Consider the following 15122-nt stretch of genomic DNA (forward strand, 5'->3'; position numbering starts at 1 on the left):
GCCACGAGAAATAAGGGTGTCGAAAGTCGCGGGGTGACCCGCCTCCTCCTCGTCGTCCTGCACGAATACAAACGTCAGAAACACGTGTCACCGAGATGCTCGAGCGCTACTTTAAAGATATCATCGAAATTGCTCTTCGACACTCGTCTTATAAGTTTACATGATGGATTGTGTATACTTATTAACTTACTAATTATCATAATAATTCTTCCTATTGGAGAAGTACAATGTGAAGATAGTCTGTCCCCGAAAAGTCCCAGAAAGATTTTAAAAACTATGACGAGAAACACGTAATAGCGTTGCGATTAGTTTCCATATGGCGACAATGAAGGAGGAAACGTGTGTGTTTTGTGGTATTTCAAAAAGTAAATCGCCGAAATTACAATTCAACGACAGAATCGTACGGTTCAGAAACTAGTATGGAATAGATGTTAAATTTTGATGCTTTTAACATCTGCTTTTAACTAACAATTTAATTTCACGATGCCAAAAAACACTGCGCTTTCTCCTTCATTGTCGCCATGTTGAAATTGGCAATCGTAGCGCCAAACCAAGAAAACTTAATCAATGTATAAGCAATACTATTTTTTTATTCTCTGTTAAAAACTTAATTCTACTCTCCTCCCCCCCCCCCCATCTCTCACTCGCTTCATACTCATCGCTGAAGAGTTTCCGATCATTCTTTCGTCTTACGTGTAATTTCATGAATCCACTTATTATGTCTCCTGCAAAAATCTTTACGTCTAGTAGAAAAAAAAATCATTGTCTATCAGTAAATACGAGCCAGGTTCTCCTAACATTCGCGGTTGTCTTCCCCTTGATCGAGACGCGGAAGACAAAGAGAGATAGGGATTACTGCGGATTTAAGTATCGGCGCAAACAACATTTTAATTTAAATCCCCTGCGCGCGCCGCCATTGTGAAAATCGGCGCGCGGATATGTAAATAGACTATCTCGACCACATCGGATAATTATCCGTTTTTCCGGGCGAGATCTGTTTGTCGGGCACTCCTGCAACCCCGACTCCCGTCGCATTTCCCAATCCCCACCCTTCCCCCTACCACCCCCCCTCTATTCCATTTTATCGGGGCGGTGATCACTTTTATTCTGGATTGGTTCATCGAGATTCCATGATAGCATTGATTAAGATATCCAACGACGACGTCGACATCGTCACCAGCTTCTTTGATATCCTGATTTATTTTCCCTCGCGACGCCCCGCGTCGATTGTTCGGGGTCCTCTTCGCGGCATCGGCGCGAATTTGCATTCGAGATTGATGCGAAGCCAAGAAGACGACAGGGGCCAAGAAAAAGAAGACGATCCGCCACCCTCGAGAACGATGCTGACGTAAATCGGCTAAGCTCGACGTTTAATTTACTCTCGACGAGAGTATATCGACGATTACCGCGCGGATTGAAGATCATCTTGAGAGAGGGGAAAGGGGCGGGAGGAGGGACATCCATCGTGAACAATTTGTGAATTTCTCGTCACCGAATAGGACCGATCTCGTTCGCAATCATGGTACTTTCGACGCAATCAAAGAAACACGAAGGACATTGCGTGAGAGATATTTAAAAAAAAATGTACTAACAAATACTACCAGTAGCGAGTAATCGTGTTTACCAGATTTGCTTCAGCGCAGCTGAAAGAAAAATTGCCTGCATAAACTACTTCTCAGCTTAATATTATTCTTATGGAAGTAATGCTTTATTTAATATTCTTTGCAATAAAATCGTAAATAAATATTTACTTTATCCGTTCGGAAAAAAACATAATGGGCACAATTGTAAAATCATAACTATACGAGTTTTATATATATAGAATTAAATGTAATATAATTTAGTAAAATATTTTATAATTATTACAAAACTAAAGGTTTATAGATTTAATGCAAATAAAATATCAAGACAATTATGCTCTTCTTGTTTATGTCAAAAGTACATAACTATGATAGCAATGTTATAACATCCCCAATGTTAGAATTGAGAACGAAAAATCCCAAATTCAAATTTTATTCAATCAATTCTGTCGTCGGTTACATTTGTATATTTGTACTACTACTTTTTGTAGTTTATGTAATAATTTAATTACACAACAAATATGTATGGATAATATTACTATATTTTCATAGTTCGTTAACTTATCCTTTTTGTTACAAATTTATAATATTGTTATTATAGTTGAGACACTATTTCTTTCTTCAAATTTATAAATTTATTGTTCATACGATTTTTTTCTCTAAATGTATCTAATATACTATAAGTAAGTGTGTGTGTATGAGAGAGAGAGAGAGAGAAAGTTTTAAACTTGTCTTAATCCAATTTACACTTTTACGCATGATGAATATTTTTAGCATGTCATACATTTTTATTTAAAATATTACAAATCAACAATTTAAAAATCATAGTATTATTATTGCTATTAATACATATTATTTTCCATTTTATTAATCTTATTGTTATGTTTTTTTATATTGATGTTTTAACATACGAAGCTCACATTATGTAGTCCGCATTTCGAAACCTTTACTACATAAATTTTTTATCGCGATAGTCATTGCAATTCGGCGTTAAATCGCAAATTGGCAGTTCGTGCGCGCGTGTACGTATGTAAAATGGCACTTTCACTGCAAAATCAAAAACCGATTGAACGGATTTATAGGTATTGCGAATCGTAAATCGATTAGCAAAAGGATCGGACGTGAAAGCAAATTGGGAGGCTTGTTTACTATGGTTCACCAAACCGGATATTTAGCGTGGGTGTAACGGTGTAATGGCGTGTAACAAAAACAGCAGCGGTATCACTGACAGATATAACATTTCACATGCAGTGCCACAATTTCATAAACTGCATACAATGCAAAATCGCGGCTCACAATGCAAATATTTCGAAATATAAATTTTTTTTAAATCTGGACATTAAAATAAATGTTACTTAATTTCATTACTACAAACGTTCCATATGGCGTGTAAACGTTTTCCAATATCAATTATAATTTGCTAAAATAATTTTATCAATCAACATTTACATACAATTTATTAATTAATGTATCAACTTTATTAATAATAAAATTACATATATATATATATACATAATATATACAGTTTTATTATTAATTATTATTAAGGTTATCATTAATAATTATTAAGTAAATGTTGATTAATAAAATAATTTTTTAAAAAATAATGCATAAGGTTATAAAGGTAACATGAATCAGACACGGCTATTAGTGCGTAAAAAATTAATGTTCCATTCTTGAAGAGAATACATTTTTAATACCTAAAGAATACATATTTAAAAGTCCGAACGCGTTTCGACTATAATTTGTACAAATTATTTTTTATATGCAAGTAAAACGGCTCGTTATAATTTGTAGCAACAATCTCGCAATAAATGTTACAAGAACTTCACTGTCAAGGAATGTCATACCAAGCCTTGGCCCCAGTCATATTATTTGCAATAAAGTCTTAGTGTTTTAAAATGCAAACATACCAAATTGCTGTACTGGATGCGTTACAAGATATCCAACATCGCGAATTAAGATCATAAATAAGTCATATGTAACAAATCTTTCGAGGTAGACTTTAATTCGCTACAAGCGGCTTATAGTTTTTCGTGTATTGTCGCGGTATAATTTACGATATCATTTGGCGACAGTAACGTTCAAAGAGACGTGTATGATGTTTAAATGGCAGTTGGCAGCGCCCAAGATTGGTTGCCGCGATAGAAAGAGCGTCTTTATCATCGAGATCCTAACAATATTATAATATATTGGCTCTGGAAGCCATTGAGACAGGAGTTAACGAATCAATCGCAGTTCCTCCGACACCGCTGCGAAACACGCCTACCGATAAATAATGTTTTATTACTTAATGCGCTACCAATCGCTCGCTTCTGCGAGCATATTAAATTAAGTCGACGATAGCGAAAGTCGGTCCGGTCGCCACGCCTCGCTTGCCAGCGATATTATCTGCTTAAAACTGAGTCACACGACGTTGTTGCGTTATTCACCGTTCACCGATTCCTTTCTGAATAAAATTATTTTGAAAGAAGAAGAATAGACAACAGTTTTATGTTTTTATTTTTTTTGTATGCAATTAAAGTAATTAATTAAGAGTTGAATTCTACTCGCGATTCAATCGCGGTTTATTATTATTATATATATATATAGTATGTTTGAGAAATAATTTGATTCACCAGCGGCCCAAATTACATCAAGTTGTTAGCAACGATGAGAACCGTACCAAAAAAGCATTTTATAAAGGAGCGTCATATAATCCAGGGCTTAATATGCGAACCGTAATTTCTGTCGGCTAATAAATCGACCAGTATCACGCCCAAACCGTGGCTGATTCGGATGTTAATGCGAAGGGTGCGACCTAATATATAGTAGATGGCAATAATAAGCGTCGCCGACGTGGGTTTCGATGTCAATGGCGCCGATTTTTCTCGCGAACGAGGAGCATTCGATTGTCAGCAGACCGCTTTGAATTTCATAAGCTAATATAGTTAATGTAACAGGCTGTTACATCAACGGACGCCGGTGAATAAACGTGGCTCCTTGCTTTCGAAAACTATTCGTTTAAACCATTAACATATCTAGAATAGATTGTTATTCGTAAAAGAATTAAGTATACATCATCATTTTTAATATAACATTTAATCTTTCCTGAAAATTTGTTATCCTTTTTATAATCCAGTTATCTAAAATTATTCTAGTAAGACTGTAAGAAAATATTTCTCGATTTTTTAGTCACGAGAAACTTGGAAAACTATTGTAAAATTGAAATAGATTTGCAGTATTTTTAATTATGTTTGTTTCGCTAAGAAGATTCAATGTCAAAGGATATTTAAAAAAGGAGAATATAAAAAAGTGGCGCTATTTTTTTTTTTTAATTGTTAAGGAAGAACAGTAGACTGATGGTCCACATCACCGGTTGGTTAAGAGCTTCAACTCAGCCCTGTAATAACAGCACGATTAACATCAGATTTTCCGACGGCGGCGGCGCAACGGAACAAGGAGGCCTCGTGACAAAATCGGCGAGAAATTGGTGCGGCACGAGCGATTTGACACCGTCTATTCGGCCGATTGGCGCAGCGTATGTCATTTCGACGTCGCGCTCACGGGGAACCAGGGGTCCACTGTCATGCAAAACCACGACACGAATCTCGAATCCCGATACGATTGCCATTCGCACCGGCAGCGCGCTTTCCTGAGGGGAGGACTCCGTCATAAGGGAGCCGGATTCGAGAAATCGAATCGGGTCGAATCGATGTTTCCACTCGGCGCAATACGGCGGTTTCATCGTCAACGCGAGTACGGCAGCGATATATTTTTTTTTCTTTGCTTTTTTTCCCCTCTTTTTTTTCACTGTTTCGTTCTCACATTTCCTCCCGCGACAACAATTACGATTTTTCAAACGGTCCGATGAATTTCCGTCTCTTTGTCAAACTAAATCGGCGAGTTAAATCAGCGAAAAATAATTAATCAGCTTTCGGAAAAATTGTGAATACGTTATTTTTCTTTGAAACAACTTTGTTGAATGGCAATATTTATAAAAATGTTTAAGCAGAGATTACGTTTGATCTTATAAATCACGACAAATATACGTCGTTTTAATGTAATAAATTTAATTTTTACATCTCCAGCTAAATCGGAATTCCTGAAATTCTTGATACATGTGATAAATTCAATTTTTTCATTAATCGGATGTTATTATGAATAATAATGAACATATTATAAGCATATCATTAAATGCATTAAATATTGCAGTATTGTTTTTAAAAACAATATTTGTTTGGGCAACTATCACAGATAACATAAAACTGCTAGTATTTTGATTTGAAAATGTATCATCAACAAGGATTTTTTTCAAAAATTTTCAAAGATTAAAAGATTAAATAAATAAAATTGTATCTCTCATAACGGACTGTAAGGAGTCAGTACGATCATCGTTGTGCAAATTAATATAATAATGAACATTTAACATATTTTGGAATATCTCACACTCTTTATTAATAATAACCTACAAGCATTTTATTTTTATAATAAATGTTCTACATGGATAATATATTTTATTTTTGTAAGCAATTAAAATAAAGATTTCATTCACCCTATTTCAATAATCCGCTATAAATAGAGTTTGAAAAATAAATTAAGTAGACCTTATTGAACTTCTGTACTTTATTATTTGTAAGATTTTTCGAAAAAAAACTGAAGTTTATTTTGTGTCTACAAAGAGTCCTTTTATAATACAAGATTAAGGGAGGTAGAAAGATTAGGTAACGATAAAAACTCGGATACTTTGATTCGTTACTATAGGCAAAGAAATGAATAGAATATAAAATCCTTTTGTGGATAATTTATACGGGATCTTCCTAAACTAAATCATGATCTAAGCAGATCATGATTTTATCTGTATTAATACAGTGCAAGATTTTGTTTTTGAGAAATAAAGGGTTTTAGAAGTGTTTTAGAAGATCTGTCCCAATATAGGCGACTTCTTATTAAAAATTTCATTGGAAATATTATTCAAATCTAATACAGTGTATTATTATACTCATTAACCATTTAGTCGCTAAGCGCGTGAAATTTTAATTCTGACACTTCTGATTTTTAAATTATTCTTATTTGAAAACTATATTTAATAAATTATTATAGTCAATTATTATAAATTACTATAGTCCAGGTTCTATTAAGTTATCGTTAGAATTTTTGTTTCAAAATGTTACAAAGAATTTTTCATTAAAATATTTATCGGCAGAGTTTAGAAATACTCTATTAACAATATTAACAACAATAGACTATTTTTAAAGTTACAAAATATTAACATGCGAAGCTGCAACCTAAGCCAGCAAATGGTAATCTATAATTTTGCAAGATTGAGAATAACAATTTTATATACAATTCATTCCTGTGTCTTATATGAATCAAAGTTTATTAAGTTTTCTATTATTACAAATTTCTTTATCTTCTTAACATGTATGATTCTTTTAAACAAACTTTTTTCTTTTAAACATTAATCTTGTGACTTCCTGTACGCCCGACTATTTAAGAAATTCCTTTATATTATGTTGTGACTATTTGTTATATTAAAAAAAAAATTATTGAATGAATAATGATTATTGCAATGATTTTCTAATTATTATATTTATATTATTAAAAACGTTCTGGTGTTACAATTAATTTAATTAATGTCAGGCATAAGATCAGATATTTTGTATAAATTTAAGTTAAAAAAAAATGATTAAATATATTTTGAACAGATTAAATCACCACTGCTAATATAAATATGTAAATAGTATTAAGCAAAAAGCTATGTCTAAGAAAAATAATTTTTTGATTCAGAAGCAAAGAAAAAATATATAATGTGAAAGTCCGTAGGACGAATACAATCTCACTCCCTGAATGACCAGCGGAGATTCCTCGCGACGAAAGGAGTGGAAAGACCGGCGCCGAGCGGTCTAGTCAACTGGAATATGCGCTCGAATTTTTCAAACCGTTACCCGCAGAGTTCTATCCATGTGGGATTCTGAACTGGTAGCACACCAGGTTCACCCTCAATGAAACCCAACACGTTCCACTCTCGCCTCTAGTTTAGAATGCCGCAGGTAGATTGATGGGAGTGGAAAAAAAAAAGAAGGAAGAGATCTGTATATGCGCCGTGACGTTCCACGGAGCAGGTGTTAAACCAAACTCACGGCGGAACTTGCAAACGCCCACTTACTAGTATGCACTTTGAAAAAAAGGCGCATCTTATTCACCAGCGAACAGAAAATGTCCCTTAAAAAAAAAAAAAGAATTGCATGGAAAAACCTACAATAATACATAATTAATGTTCTTTAATGTTGATTTCTTCTAATTTAAAGCTTAATCAATTATCACACAATTTTATGTCTAAATGAATTATGAATAATTTAACTGTTCTTTCTTTATATTAAGAGTAAAATTTTTTTCAGAGTAAAGCTTTTTCCCTTTTTTTTTAGAGATTTAGAAGATCACAGATCCGTAGAGAAGAGCGTCTTCTTACAGAAATTTTTGAATCGATGATTAAAAAAACTATAAATACAGAGAGAGAGAGAGAGAGAGAGAGAGAGAGAGAGATTTGTGTATCCCTGAACCCACACAAATATCCAGCTTACTTTATTAGAATTCATTGATCCATAGATTATCGTTCTCTTACGCTACCTTTATGTGCATATTTGCCAATCTCGTAGTAAGGATAGTATCGGCGCAAATCTACCGAGCGATCTGGTCCGACTTAAATCCTCCGGAAATAAACGGATTACTCTCCTCTCTCTCTCTCTCTCTCTCTCTCTCTCTCTCTCCCCCCTTTTTTCGATCTGTTGCATCTGTCGAGGTAATAAAAAAAAGAAAAAGGTAAAAAAAACCATAGATGCGCTCGGGAAACGCCTCGTTCGGTTGTATTTATACGGCCGCGACAGTGGGCGGCTCTCGCATACTTGCAACAATGAGATCGGATTATCTACCATTCTATATACGAATCGCTTATATCATATATACAGGGTGATACGTAACTATACGCTTGTAAGCCGTTGCGAGAAACAGCAAAGTACAGTTTCCAGTTTGCGTTACAATCTAAATCACGTGATAAATGTGTGGTACAAACCTGTGACGTAGATGACAAAGTCGAAAGAAAAATTGGCGAGAAAAAAAGAAAAAACTAAATGATACATATGTAAAGATTATTTTTACTACTTTAGAATTAAAAAATGTGCCACACAAAGAGGAAACATTTTTATATACAAATTCGTCTCTATTTTCTTTTTATTGACACAGCAACACTAAATTTATCTTTGCTTCCGGTACACCGTATATGAGTCTACGCGAGTACATACGTGCAAGTTTAAATCGTCCACGAGGGCGAGCCAGCCCTACAAAGGGGAAGTTATTCTCTCGTAGATCTCGTATCTGTCTCGATTCTCGCGGAAAAGCGTGCAACGATCCGGCAAAGTCCTCCCTTTCGCTCTTTGTGGCTCTTTGTGGTTGCCGCCTGGATTTTGCCCCTGCGCACTCCTGGTAATCTTATTTACCAGGATCCACACGGAGATCTCGATGTATCCAGCTTCATGGGAACGCTAATTTCATTGCACAATCCGAGTAATTTTTGGGACAGGCCCCCAATTGCCACTGTTCTCAATTGTTCTCAGAGCACCTTATAATAAATTCTTTTTTTTTATATTAATTTCTACGACATGACTGATGATGGACAATTAAAGCGCAGTCAGTTTAAAAACTTTACTTCGGTGTACTTTGCTTCGGAGCAATTTATATCAGAGCTTAATTCAGTTATAATTTCCAACATTCGCAAGTTATTTGATAAAACAAAATTATCTCGAAGAAATATCATACACCACGATATTTCATTCTTAACAAATTGAAAGATAAATATAGTCGTTCTTTCTAACAATGCTTCTTCTAAAAATGGCATAAGTTGTTCTACTTGCAGGATAAAGTCGCATTTTTTCTTGGCAAAATCAGCGAGTGATAGTATCGATAGCTCTGCAACGGACGTCTCGTGTCACAATCGCTTTCTCAAGAGCAGTCTGCTCGCCCCTCGCATCGGCGCGGCAGCATCAAATTACGATAGCTGGACGACAGTCCCGCTTTCTATGGATAAAGGCCAAGACAACGTATATCCACGCCCGGTCTTTTCCAATCCTCCTAATCTGGAAGATGGCCGGATAACGTCAGTCAATTGGCGATCGACTGACTCGGACCGACTTCCTTTCTATTTTCTAGACTCCTCGCTATTGTGAGAAAATGTATCAGACAATTGTATATCAGTTCGTCCATTGTGTCTTGCTAAATGATAGTCTTCGAGCCACATTTTGCGTAGCTCTCGATAGCTCGACTTTATTCGAGGGAGAAGCTCGTAAGAATCAGGAAGAAATTACTTTCACGCGTCCGCTAACTGTTGTCTTTGACACGTTTTGAGAAAAATATAACATTTGTTCAAGAACTACTTAATACATAAAAAATACCTGAGAATAATAATCTTTCTTACATAGAGAAAAAGTTTCTCTATATTCAATATTTTTATTTCTTTGTTTAGCTTATGTTTATTTCACAGAAACACTATATAACTTTAGATAAAACATTTTATGGAGTTTGAATTTTATATCATATTGTCGTATAAAGAATAATAATATATTGATAAGTGAAGATAAGAGTAAATTAAAAATTGTGAAAATTATAATTATATAATTCTTAATGCAATCTTTTTCCAATTTTCAATTAATTTTTTAATCTCGTCAGTCACAAACACACACACACTTTAGAATTACTTTTTCCGATTTTTTTTAATATAAAATTAAAAAATAAATTAATAAAAGTAATAGGTACATTCAAAAAATATTTAAAGAATCCGTATCTAATATAACATATTATATAAATTTGACAACATTTCAAGTCGCGTTGCTCCGTGATTTCTTTTTGTCTAAAACCGAGAAATTCGAGAAAACCGCACTGTGACCCGCCCTCTATTTATTATTATATATTATGTTTAATAAAAGTAGAAGAATTTCAAAAAGCTAGCGCGAATTGAAAAAATGTGGTAGTACACCAATCAATAGGTTACATCTTAAGTCTCTATGATTAGAGGATTCCTATACGCTTCTGACACAAAATCCCAACTATTGTACTGCAAAGTATTGTTAAATCGAAGATGCTGGGCAATGCCCGTCGGTTCTCTTTTGAAGTAAACGGCGCACGTCAGTGCAGCCCAGCCCAGCAAGGTGTCGTGACACACCACGAGAGGAGGAGTTCGACGGGACACCGGAAAACGTGAGGATTTATCCGGCGCGAATGCGCCCCGGCTTCTCGCAAACCGCGATTTATTTGCCCGGGCTAAAAGCTTAGAGAGTCCCCCGCCGCCTATTGCACTGCTGGGAATGCCAACCGCCGGTGTATTCCTGCATTCACGCGTTCTCCCGCATTCTCATCTATCAATTCCACGAACGAGCATCATCCGGCTGCTGGTGGTCGTCGGACGTGAATGTCGAAGATATCGCGCCGATACGTCGCGTCGCGCGCGCCTCGCCGCCGTTGTGTTCGGCCCCTCCGAAAGTTACACCAACGAAGCGATTTTTCGCCGCGTTGGTCGCGAAAATAGTCGCGTGGTCCGCCTCGGCCAGCGATGCAGATTCCGGACTTCCGCCACATAGCCGCGGACGCGAAGAGGATGACGGACTAACAGGCAAGAACCAATCATACACTGAGCGATCGCTAATTCTTTCATACAATTAGTCCTTACTCTCTAAATTTCTTAGAGTGAAAATACTGCCACTATAATTTTTCGAGTGATTTTCCACTCCGTAAGAATTAAAATTCACTCTAATAGATTGAATTTTCCACTCCAATAAGAGTTATTTTTCGAGTGATTTTCCACTCCAATAAAAGTTAAAAATTCACTCTATTAGAGTGAATTCTAACTCTTATTGGGTGGAAAATCACTCGAAAAATTGTAGTGGCGGTATTTTCACTCTAAGAAATTTTAAAGAGTACCTTTAGTTTCTCATCCACAATTATGGCTAATGCGGCAGAAATTGGAAAACTGTAACTATGCATCCGGCGCGAATTGAACAGAACCGGCTGTTTTCGCGGCACAAGCTTCGGAAAAAGTCTTTCTCGAAACTTTCGGAAGTCCGCAAGAGCTCCCACGAAGGAGTCTTCTCTCGCACTGCCGTGACGACAAACAAAAGCCTGTCAAAGAGGATCGGCCCGGCCCTACCCCGAAACATCCTGACAGTTACGTGGGATCTCTCACGCAAGGCTGCGCGTTAAAGGAGGCATTATCCTCGCAGGTGTATCCCCGTGCATTCTCCGACGGGCGGACACGCGCGAATCGAACGAAAAAATAAAAAAAAGAAATCCCGGATAAGCCGAATTCGGGACTCGCCGCGGGATCAAGATCCCCCTCGCTCCTTTCCTTATCGGACGGCTATCGGTCGCCGACATTACGTACACTATGTGTACCCTTATACGTTACACACGCGCGTCCCCGTGATATCGGGGTCTGGCAAGGGTCCGTTTCAATTCCTCCGCGAAATTAAGCCTATTTCCGCCGGAAGCCTCTTTTACAGAATACCCGATCTCTCTCGTCTATTCGGCGCTTCATTCATTCCTGCAATTTTTTGTGGTCACCCGCCACTCCTGTGAATTCGGACGATTTATAGATATAGCATGTATGTTTGACTGTTGCACCTATAGCACCTTCTTCCTTGGATATTTACAATTTTTGCGATTGATTGACGAGGTATTTTCAAACACGCAAAGAATACGTGATCCATAATTGAACGGAATTTTTTTTTTCCCCGTGTAATGGCCAATTAGATGATTTTTCGTAGAATACGCAGAACAAAGTGGCCGCTTTCTTCCGTTGCAGTGATTCACTTTACAACCAAGACCCTTGTTTAACCGCGGGACGGTCTCGGCGCAATTTAACGAATAATCGTACAGAGCAGGACCCTTTTGTAGGTGCAAATTCGCATGTAAGTAGGTGGTAGGACGGATCCTGTCCCTATCCATAGGACGCTTTTAAAGGGCTTACCGCGAAGCATTAGCCGGGCATTAGTCCCCCGCCATTCCCCTCTGATCCCACTTCAGTTTTGTTCCATCGCGGTACCTACACGTCGGGATTTGTCGCTCCACTGTTATTAATTATTTGCGGCTGGCTCGATCAGGACACAAATCGTGGACACCTGTAGGCCACAAACTGATGCACGGCTCGATGCATCGCTCATACAGCTGCAGCAACAATGGCGTCGGTTTGTACACTGCGCTAAGCTGTCACGCATGAATATGCGTAATTCGCAGGTTATTAAATTGAAACAGTTTTCTCAAATAAGCGACTACGTAATGAAATGAATTAGCAAAGCTTTCCCCGAAAATTGAAGAAAATAAAACCGATTTTAACGTGACACAACTCAAATTCGATGGCATGTCAAAAAATCAATGTATTAAATTATGTTTATCAAAACTTGAAAACAAAAATCATCTTTGAAAATATAATGTGTTAAAAGACACCGACATGAACAAATCAAAATTCATCAGCATTACATTAATTGCAATAAAATTTGTTTAATGGTATGAATTAAAAAACGCTTGATACATTTCATAAAAGTATCAATTTATCTTAATAATTGCAAATATATATAAATATATATACAAAATATATATATATATATATATATATATATATATATATAATAAATTTTAAGTATTCTGCAACAAATCTTTCTCTTTTGTTATAAAAATAAAAAAATTTAGAACAAAACATTGCGTGATTATATGTCCCAATATGAAAAAAAAATTTTAATGGTGTTTATGAGCCGTATTGCCGAACGCCTCCGAGCGCGCTCGAGCGGTCTCTGACAAACAGGGCAAAACAGGCTCATAAAAACTCTAAATCACTAAAGAAAGAAGAGGAAGACAAAAATGTCAATCCAAAAAAACAACTATATGGTGCCGGAATAACAAATTAATGGTAAATTAAGAATTTATTTTATTTAAGAAATATCGTCACTTAAAACTTTAAACGCGTTTTTCTCGAAACTACACCTTTTTGTTCAAAAATTCCACTTTAACAATTTTCATTCAATGAAATCAATAGATTTTTAGTTGTTGGCAGTAATATCAGAACGCAGCCGTTATATGACTGACTTGTGACTTCAACCTTCTCTAATATTACTTTTGTGCTTGTCCTAATCCCTAATAAATTGAATTTCTTCAACATACGGAACGTCATTTAAACCTTTAATTTGGTACACTACATTGGAGCAAAGTAGAATGGGTAACGGATCTTTATAAATATGTTGAGTTCATTAATTCCTAAAAATGCCAATTTAAAACGCAGGAATATGTTTAAAATATTGAATAAAACTGAAAATGTAGAGAATAGACAAAAAATCTTTCAATCGGAAATCGAGTTTCCGTGCAGCAAGTAAACTATTCTATATACATCAGCGAATAGAAATGCTTAACCATTAAAATTTTTTTGCGTTCCGATATACAGAATACGTTACATGCACTATAGAAATCCCAAAACGCAACTGACTTTAGATGGCCAGGCATTCCTGTGCATTTCTGTAACCATTACCGTAAAAAGTTGAGCAATGCGATTCGAAAAAAAAATTAAAATACGTGAATTATCCTTTGTTTCGAGAAATTTTTAAACTTATATGCCAATAATCAATAAAAAATAATACAGGCAAAAAATTTCCAGAAAAAAAGATTAAAAAATATTAAGAGCCAAAGAGTATCTAATTTTATAATTTGTAATTTCAGATAAAACTGAAATGAAAAATTATAAAGCAAAGGGGCAAAGAAAGCTACGAGCAAACTTACAAGATAAATAAAAGTCACCCTCGAAGAATGTGATTGTATAAATAAGAATGTAACTGTTGGTTTTATTTCTCTCTTCACAACGATCCGATTCACTTGTTTGACAATCCAATTGCCCACTTCTTCTCATCTTTTCGGCAAATATTTCATTACGCGTTATCACCTCCACTCGAATAAGATACCGACGGAGATTTGTTCCCGGGGAACCGCAGGCGTCACTCTAATCGACAGAAATTATCGCCTGTCACGGCGTATCCTTTCCGCACAGCCGAGATTTACATTCGGAGCGTTATTCAGCCCCGGAGGATTCGCCCCAAGTGTAAATCGGCTGGGGTGAAGAACCCTCTGCCCCCGTCGAACGTCGGGGACCCTTCAAGCGGCTTCGAGGGTGGCGCGCCTCGGCCCCTCCCGAAACAAAACATATTGTCCGAATTTAATTGTGGACGGGGTGCATTAGATATTCATACGCTGCGTGTTCGACGACGCGTGCGACAATGCACGCGGTCGGGCTACGCGCGTGTCCTGGTCGCGCCGAGGGAATAAATCTCCGACGGGATAAACAGCGCCGCGCGCCCTTCGTGTCCTTCTGGACTTCGGGCGATGGTTTCCGGTTAATTAGTTTAGAAGCGACGCTCGGAGGTAAAGTGCCTCGCCGTTACAAAATAACCAAATGTGATCTTACATACACTGATTAAGTTAATCAAAAGCAGCATTAATCTAAAAATTGAAATTACACGGATAATTGTGACAAATATA

Source organism: Monomorium pharaonis, chromosome 5 (genome assembly GCF_013373865.1).
Source record: "Monomorium pharaonis isolate MP-MQ-018 chromosome 5, ASM1337386v2, whole genome shotgun sequence".
NCBI lineage: Eukaryota > Metazoa > Arthropoda > Insecta > Hymenoptera > Formicidae > Monomorium > Monomorium pharaonis.